Source organism: Nannospalax galili, unplaced genomic scaffold (genome assembly GCF_000622305.1).
Source record: "Nannospalax galili isolate Female #2095 unplaced genomic scaffold, S.galili_v1.0 scaffold167, whole genome shotgun sequence".
NCBI lineage: Eukaryota > Metazoa > Chordata > Mammalia > Rodentia > Spalacidae > Nannospalax > Nannospalax galili.
Genome location: NW_008358534.1, coordinates 5694208 through 5703080, shown reverse-complemented (window position 1 = coordinate 5703080; position 8873 = coordinate 5694208). Strand labels below are relative to the sequence as shown.

At 36.9% G+C, this 8873-nt stretch overlaps 1 pseudogene; it reads left to right on the top strand.

Annotated features, from left to right (window-relative positions):
- The first annotated feature begins 7932 nt into the window (after positions 1–7932).
- On the top strand, positions 7933–8671 carry LOC103724671 (annotated as a pseudogene).
- Positions 8672–8873: the final 202 nt, after the last annotated feature.

Here is an 8873-nt window from a genome sequence, read left to right as displayed (position 1 = left end):
CTGATTATTGCTAGTAACAGTCGGTTACTTTTTGAGCGCCTTGGCATCTGTGTATGTCTATAAAGTCATCAGGTAGATTTCAATGGTAATGATTATCACCTCTACTAATTAACATGATGTTAATTTTCATGCTTCCTCCTCAAATATAATACATTAAATATTGTTGATTTTTTTTGTGTATCACACAGAACATCACAAACCAACTTATTCAACTATACAGCCACTTCCCAGATGGCACCTCCCATAGCCTCCCTCCCCCTACTACAGCCCTTATACTCTGATAACCCTCCTACTGTCTGCTGTGTTTTCAGCTCCCCCAGCCAATCCCCAGTACTTGCCCTTCTGGTGAATCTAGTCAGCCTATCTAGAGGTCTTTGTTTTAGAAAGGTCACCTGTTCCTCATCTAGCAGTAATCAGTTGTCAATATTCCTTTAGATAAGATTGGGGTCTGCTGTTCATTTTCCCAGTTCTGTGCTGGGTTACTATCTGGGAGTTCCTTTGGCCACCCTGGCCAACAACTCAAAAGAACATATCACTTGTCTGGCATTGTTGCTTGTTATGTAGCCTTTAGCTATACATATGGACTCTGATGAAGTTATGTTGGCCCATTTAATCTTTGGCTATACTTTCCTTTTGGGTGTTTAAGGCCCCACAGTTGGTCCAGATAAACTGATTTATTTTTACTTTTAAGGTCATTTGAGGATCTGTTCCTCAGGGGTCACATGGGCTTTGGAGGAGCCTCTGGCTCCTTTCTTTTACCAGTTCCACCTATATGAAGATAAGTCAAAGGTCCTGCTCAACCATGGTTGGCTTTGCTTGGAAGCATGGAGGAAGTGATTCCTCTGTGTTGACCTTCCTCTTTACAGAATGGACACTGATTCAAGTCCATCTTGTGGGGTCTCCTCAGCCTTCTTGATCAAGAGAACAGGTGACCCACCACCATTATAGGACATTTTGAGAGATACTCATAGTCCCCTGGAACTAGTCGACCTAGGAGGGCAAGGAGCAAAAAGTGTCCTTTATGTCCCTCTGACCAAATTATTATAGACCTCAAAATATGTCTGTTAAACACCCAAGAAGGTTAGTTCCACCAGTCTGGTATTTTTAGTTATTGTGTGTCATGTAGATAAATCTTAGGCAAAGACCAGTTGTTCTCAGATAAACCTTACCTAGACATATATTTCTTGATCTGCTATGTATAATTTGTCAGTAGGTTTTAGGAGTAATACGGTTCTCCCTGGTTTTCAAAAGTAGCTAGGCATTGTTTATATATCACATTGTCACACTCCTCCATCATGGTTTTCCCATTTATGGTGCCCCCATTTCCCCCCTGTCTCCCGGAGCTGAACTGAGAGTTCTCAAAAGAAGAAGGATGGCTATGAAACATTTTAAAAGATGTTCAACATCACTAATAATTAGGGAAATGCAATTTAAAACCACTTTAAGATTTCACCTCACACCAGTCAGACTGGCTAAGATCAAGAAAACAAATGATACCAAATGTTGGAGGGGATGTGGGGAAAGGGGAACACTCATCCACTGCTGGTGGGGCTGCAAACTTGTTCAACCCCTATGGAAAGCAGTGTGGAGAACTCTTCAAAAACTACAAATGAACCTACCATTTGACCCAGTTATACCACTCCTTGGCATATACCCAAAGAACTCATCCTATTGCAGAGACACATGTACATCCATGTTTGTTGCTGCTCTTTTCACAAGAGCTGAGAGATGGAAGCAACTAAAGTGTCCCTCAGTTGATGAGTGGATAATGAAAATGTGGTTCATTTATACGATGGAGTTTTACTCAGCAGTAAAGAAAGATGAAATCATGAATTTGCAGGTAAATGGATGGAACTAGAAACTGTTATACTTAGTGAAGTAACACAATCTCAGAAAAAAAAATCGACATATGTTCTCCCTCATATGTGGATCCTAGGATCAGACTCTGATAAATAAGTATGCAAACAGACATAACTCAGGAACCAGGACAAGGGTAAGGAAACAGTGATGTAAAGGAAAAGAAATAACCTGAAGGAGAAGAATAGTAGGCAACAGGCCTTAATAAGGGAGATATGGATAAAAATTGGGTTAGTTTAAGGGAGGGTGGAGGGAAGGGTATACACGGAACCTATGGGATAAAGGGAAAGAAGGAGCTCAAGAGAGGTAGGTCCATAGGAAAAGGGTATTAGTTCATGTAATTTTTATCATTGATTCTATTTATATACTGTTGTGTTTATCAATTTACTTAGGTTGAATTTTCCTTACTGCCCTAGAATGAAAACAAATTGATCATAGTATACTTTTTATAATGTTGTTGAATTGAATTGGCAAGAAATTTATTGAAGATTTTTGCATCTATGAACATAAAGGAAATTAGTCTATAGTTTTATTGGTTATCTCCTTAGAGTGTTGATATCAGGTATTATGGGCTTCATAGAATGAATTTGGAAGCATCTCTCCCTTTACAATGGAATGATTTGAGGAGCATTTGTTCTAGTCCTTCATAGGTCTGTTAGAATTAGGCAGTGAATCCATTCAGTCTCGGGCTTTTTTTCCTTGGAATATTATTACTGCTTCAATTTCATTGCTATCAGAGATCGGTTTAGGTTGTTTATCTCTTCTTGCTTCAAATTTCCTGTGCCATTGTGTATCTAGAAATTTATCTACTTAGTCTAGATTTCCCAATTTGTTAGAACATGTTTTCTCAAGCTGGGCATGGCAGCACATGACTTTAGTCCCAGCACAAGGAAGGCAAAGGCAGGTAGATCACTGTGAGATTGAGGCCAGTCTAGTCTACATTGTGAGTTCCTGGCCAGCTGGGGATACAGGGAGACCTTGTCTCAAAAATAGAATATATCTTCAAAATAATTTTTATTAAACTTCTGAATTTCAGTGCTATCACTTGCAATGTCGCATTTTCAATTCTAATTTTGTTAATCTACATTTTCCATTACTCTTTCAGTTGGTTGGGCCAAAGATTTGTTTGTCTTATCTTTTCAAGAAACCAACTGCTTCCTTAATTCTTTGAATTCTCAATTTTAATTCCTATTATACTAATTTCTGATCTAATGTTTATGACTTTTTTTCCTTTTACTAAGTTTTTTATGACCTTTTTTCCTTTTACTAAGTTTTTGTTGCTTTTTTTTGTTTTTCTAAGACCTTGAGGTGAATCACTTGGTTATTTGAGATATGCCTTAATTTTTAACAGATCTATTATTTTCAATTTTCTGTATGTGATCTAGTTATTTTTCTGTTGCTGTGATAAACACAATGACTAAGGTAACTTATAGAAGAAAGAGTTGATTTGGCTTACAGTTCTAGAGGGATAAGATTCATAATGTCAGGAATGAGGCAGCTACAGTTGTGGCTGGAGCTCAAAACTGAGCGCTTACATCTTCAAGCAAGCACAGAAGGCAAAGACAGCCAGACTGGAATGTGTAATCTATATACTCTCAAAGCCAGTCATGTGCTTCCTCCAGCATGGTCACACTTCTTAAAGGTTCCATGACCCTCCCAATACAGCACCACAAACTAGGGACCAAGTGTCCAAATACTTGGAGCCTATGGGAGTCATTTTCATCTAAACCATCACACTCTGTATATTGGTTTTACATATATGTGTGAGTATCCGTGGAGACCAGAGACATTAGATCCTCTGGAACTGGAGTTGCAAAGGCTTGTGAGTCACCTGACATGGTGCTTGGAACCAAACTCAGGTCCTCTGAAAAAGCACTATGCAATCTTAAGTACTGAGCCCTCTCTACAGCAACTTAATTATTTAATTAATTAATTTATTTATTTATTTATTTATTTATTTATTTATTTATTTTTGAGACAAGGTCTTGATCTCAGAAAGATCTGCCTGTCTCGGCCTCCAAAATGCTGGGATGAAAAGTGTGTGCCACCACACTTCCTGCTGCAAGAAGAAGTTTCTTTGATGAGTGGTGGGCCACACTTTTCTGATGGTATAAGATTAAGTATATAGTATAGCTTAATGTTACTTTCCTTATTTTTGGTTGATGGAAGTGGGATATTTGCTCCATCATTGTTGTAGTGACTCCTATCTGTTTCTTTATGTGCATCAGTGCTTGTTTTGTGAAACTGAATATACCAGTGTTCAGTGCCGTGTTTACAATTTTTATATCTTTTAATGCACTGTTTCCTTTATCAGCATATAATAACCTTCTTGTCTCTTTTGAATGAGTTCAGCTTGACATCTGCCTTGTCTGATATGATTAGCGCTATTGCTTTAGCTTGGTTTTGGACTCAATTTTCTTTGAAAATGATTTCTATACTTTCATTTTCTTTTGCTTTCTCACTCTCTCCCTCCCTCCCTCTGATATGTGCATGACATATGTGTTACATGTGAGGTACATGTGCATGTGGGTTCACACACCCGTGTGTGTGATAAAGGATAGATAAGGATATTTAGTATCCTGCTTCATTACTAGTTGCCCTATTCCCCTTTACTGTAAATTCCCCAGCTCTTCCTTTTTACCCACCCAATAATTTTTATTAACTTTACAGTAGGTTTTCTAGTTTTATAGATCATAAAAATAGTCTGTTTTGTGCTTAGTACATTCCCCTGGAGCAGAAACGTCTCTCTTGTCCAAAGTATGAAAACTCTGTTGCTTTATATACTTTGTATAGTTCTATGGTTGCTTTTGATGGGGAGGTAAGCCAATTATTCTATAATCTGAAACGCTATTAGTTTTTAAAATCCTCTCTTTCTATGGTAGCTGGCAATCACCATGTCTCTAGTTAAAGACACAGGGTATAATTCTGGGCCCTTAAGTTAGCCTTCTTCTTTTATGATACCAGTGTTTCAAAAAGATGCATTTACGTGACCAGAATTAATGATCCGGTAGAAAGGGGACAAATGTTAGTTATAATAAATAGATTCCTGTGAAAAGTTCATCACCTTCATTAGTGCTTACTACTTGAGAAATTTAAAGGGTTTCTAAAGCTTGTGTTTGTTATTCATTATGCCTCCTACTCTTCACATTAATAAACTTCCTAGTTTTTCATATCATTATTACTTATTAAGCTTTTACTATGATTACAAACACATAATACTATGTATTTAACATACATAGATCAAATACAGTCTGACATGAACTTCACTGTGTAGTGAGGGAAGCAGACAGGGAAACATTATTAGCACTATATCCAAGTTATTTAACTATGCCATACATATGTGGGAAATTGATCTGTAATTAAATTATTTATTGACTTGATTACTCCTTGATGTTTTATTTATCCATCAGTCTGTACTCAAACATTTGCCTCATTCAAAACCCTTCCTTGGTATTGTTTAAGCACACGCAAAGATAGTCGGTTTAACTCCTGTGAAATCAACTAGTGAAAAATAGTAATTTTTTGGTTATAACATTTTAGATAAAAATATAAATTCACTGAATTTTAGATAGGTGTTTTGATCACAGCTTATAAACATGCAATCAGTTTAGTGGGAAAACACAATTCAATTTTATTGTTTCTTTGCCTATGCAGAGAAAAGAATAAAAACACTCAATTATTCAATAGACAGAACATTTTATGGTTAATCTGCAATTGAGTATGCCATAGTTGTTGTCTTGAAATGTATGGTGATTAGAAGGAGTTGAGGAGAAGCGAATCAACATCTATTCTCCCTTCGTTGAAAGGCTAAGGGTTGGAATAATTCTATTTGATAGGTTAAGTATTGACCTACAAAAATAGAGAAAATAGGTCAGGGAAGAAGAGGTTAGCCTGGTGGAAAGAAGTTGAAGTATAGTTGCTTTAGAATTATACAGCTCCTAGACTTGATCAAAGAGAAGAAGGCAAAAGGGGTTCTTTCATATGTTAGAAAAGGAGGTTTCAGAACATTCTCATGAAAAATAAGCAATGATTCTGCTTAACTGCTAACTGGGTTTCCTGGAGACCTTTTCTATACTTTTATTCCAGCATCAGCAGTTTCATCAGTTTTATGACGAGAAAGAAGAGCTTGCTAAAAGCTTCTGCTTTGACTTTTGTCTTTTTATCCTGCTTTCTTGCACTGTTCAGAATCAACCAATACATGATAAACCTCCGTAATAATGTCACAGCTCATTAATGTGAAGGAAAATGAGAGACTAAGTGAATAACAAATACATAATGAACCTTAAAAATAACTGCTAATTGATGAAGTATTAAATAGCAGTCCAAATGATGGACTTTCCGTGGTGCTATATTTAGTATGGCTGGGATTCATGCATAAAAGCTTCATTTTAGAGGAAATGGAAAAATTGAGCCTTGGATGAGTAAAAAGTGGGTTTTTAAAAATGAAGAGGAAATGTGTGCAGGATAGTCAAATGCTTAGGAAGTTTATAGGATTAAAATCTTAGGTATAGTTTGGTTCTTGTTTCTCTGAATTTTTACCTTAGAGTATTTAGGTTGCCAAAATATATTGAAGAGAAAAATGCCATTAGGTTAATAGCAAACATTTGCCATCAGTGAAAGAAAAGAATAATATTTTTGTGTCTTTGTGGTATGAGGTAAGAAGGAAGGAAATGAATGCATTTATACTGACTGTTAAATTTCAATATAAATAAGAGTAATATGCATTAATTTTTGTCAGAGCTATAAATATTTAGAGACTTATGAATGAGTTTTTCAGAAAAATATCAAATATTTTGGATATAAATCTCCATATTGTCTTTTGTTTTAAGGTTTATTCTGTGTGAAAATTTATAACTTCTGACACCAAAGTTCTTAGTTTCATATAATACCTCTATATTTTACTGAGTTTCCCCATGCCTTAGTTTATCTATTTTTACATGGACAAGTAATTATATCTTCCCTTCAGTGTTATAAATGTTTAATGAAATAAGTATATAAAGTGTCTATGAAAGCATTAGACATAAAAATAGTCTCTAAATGAAATCACCTTATCCATTCAGATAGAAACTGCATGAAGGCATTTACCATGCATTACTTATAACTGTATGCCAAATAATCCCTAATGCTTGTCACACAAAAAACATATAATAAACAATAAAGGATCCCTAGACCCCCCTTATTAAAATTATGCAGATGTACATAATATCAATGATAGGAGATCTTTGTTAGTCAAACAATGATGTCGCAGGCAAGAAAAGATTACTTCTGGCTCTCTTTCATAATGGTAATGAAAATAATTAAATTACATCGCCTCACCACTAGAGGGCAGAGAGACAGCCGTCTGTCTCCCTGGCGACATACCAGATGAAATAAGTGAAGGACATCTATTTAGCTTTGATTTTGCTCTTCTACTCTTTCTTCTTTCAATTATTCTATCATACCAGCGATATATAATAATGTCCCCAATATATAATGCTTCTGTATGAAGATTCTTCAGGATATCATGATTTAATCTGTGACTGTTCAAATCTGTTGGGTACAGCAGAAATGCTCACTGAATTTACTCTTTTCTTTCATTAAAGCATTAAAATATGCATTTCATTCCCATTGATTTGATGAAAAAGTAATAACACATCTATATCAGTTTAGCCTGTTAAAATAATTTTGTTAGAATTTGATAATTATTCATAGTATTGTTTTATTATGACATTTTCATACACGTATATGACATAATTTCATAATATGCCCACTCTTTCCCTTGGCCCATTCCCTCTGATGACTTTTCTGTTACTCTTTTTGACTTCTTTTTGTGCTGAAATGAATCATCTTTGGGAACACAAATATAAAAAATAAACATTCATGAAATCTGATAGCGATGAAAATGGTATTGGTGCTGGTTAGGTAAGGAGGTGGTCAAAACTTTCAGAGGAGAAGAAGGCTAGCTTCATAGTGTACCAGCACATAGTGTTCGACTTGGATGGCAGGACTTGCTGTTGAACCCAGAGCTTGGTGCATGCCCGGCCACAGCACTGAACTTCATCCTCAACCCGAGAGTCTTCAGCTCATTCATGAAGAATGAATTGCATTGAATCAGATAAGCTCGGTCAAACATTTGAAGACGCTCTCAAGGTGCTGAGGCAGCACTCAACTGGAGACCGTCAGTATTCCCCAGAATTCAAAAATTGCCTGGCTTTCTTTAACCAGTGCTCTCACATCAGAGGCCATTCCAACTGCTGTGGAATGTTTCCTGTAGAGGACCCCATCTATAACTGGAGAATAAACAGTACTGGAGACATGTACTTGGAAGAAAATATTCCTCAACCCCTGCAGAGCGTACCTGAAAACCAGTTCATACAACTGTGCCTTTTCCAGCAAAAGGGAGGCAAATGCAGGAGGAAGCTGCAGTTGTTTGAATACCTTTACGAATCCCTGTGCAGTCCTGAGATGAAGTCTTGTATTCAGTGGGTTGACAGAATCAAAGGCATCTTTCAGTTTATATCAAAAAAATAAAGAAAAACTTGCCAAACTTTTGGGGAAAAGAAAAGGCAACCGAAAGACCATGACTTACCAGAAGATGGCCAGAGCCCTGAAGAATTATTCCAGGACTGGGGAGATCACCAAAATCCGGAGAAAGCTGACCTACCAGTTCAGTGAGGCCGTTCTCCAGAGGCTCTGTCCATATCACTTCCTGGGGAAAGACCTCTTGTACTCACATTGTGTCCAGCCTGATCCCCAGTGCCTTGGTTTTAACCACTGGAATGCAGGCTACTACCCTTATGCCAATGGCCACACTCTGACCCACCCCAACTGCTAATGGCACTCCAGATTCTCTTGCATTCCTGGCTGCAGAAAACCCCAAGCTTCAAGATTTTTGTAATGCAAACGGTTGCCCTACATAGCTACAGCTCCAATCCATCTGTGGATTCAGCCACCTGTTAATCCAAAAAATATGAGGGAAAAATGTCTATACTGGCCAGAGTTTAGTTCTTGTCATGACAGTTTTTAGATCATGTTTA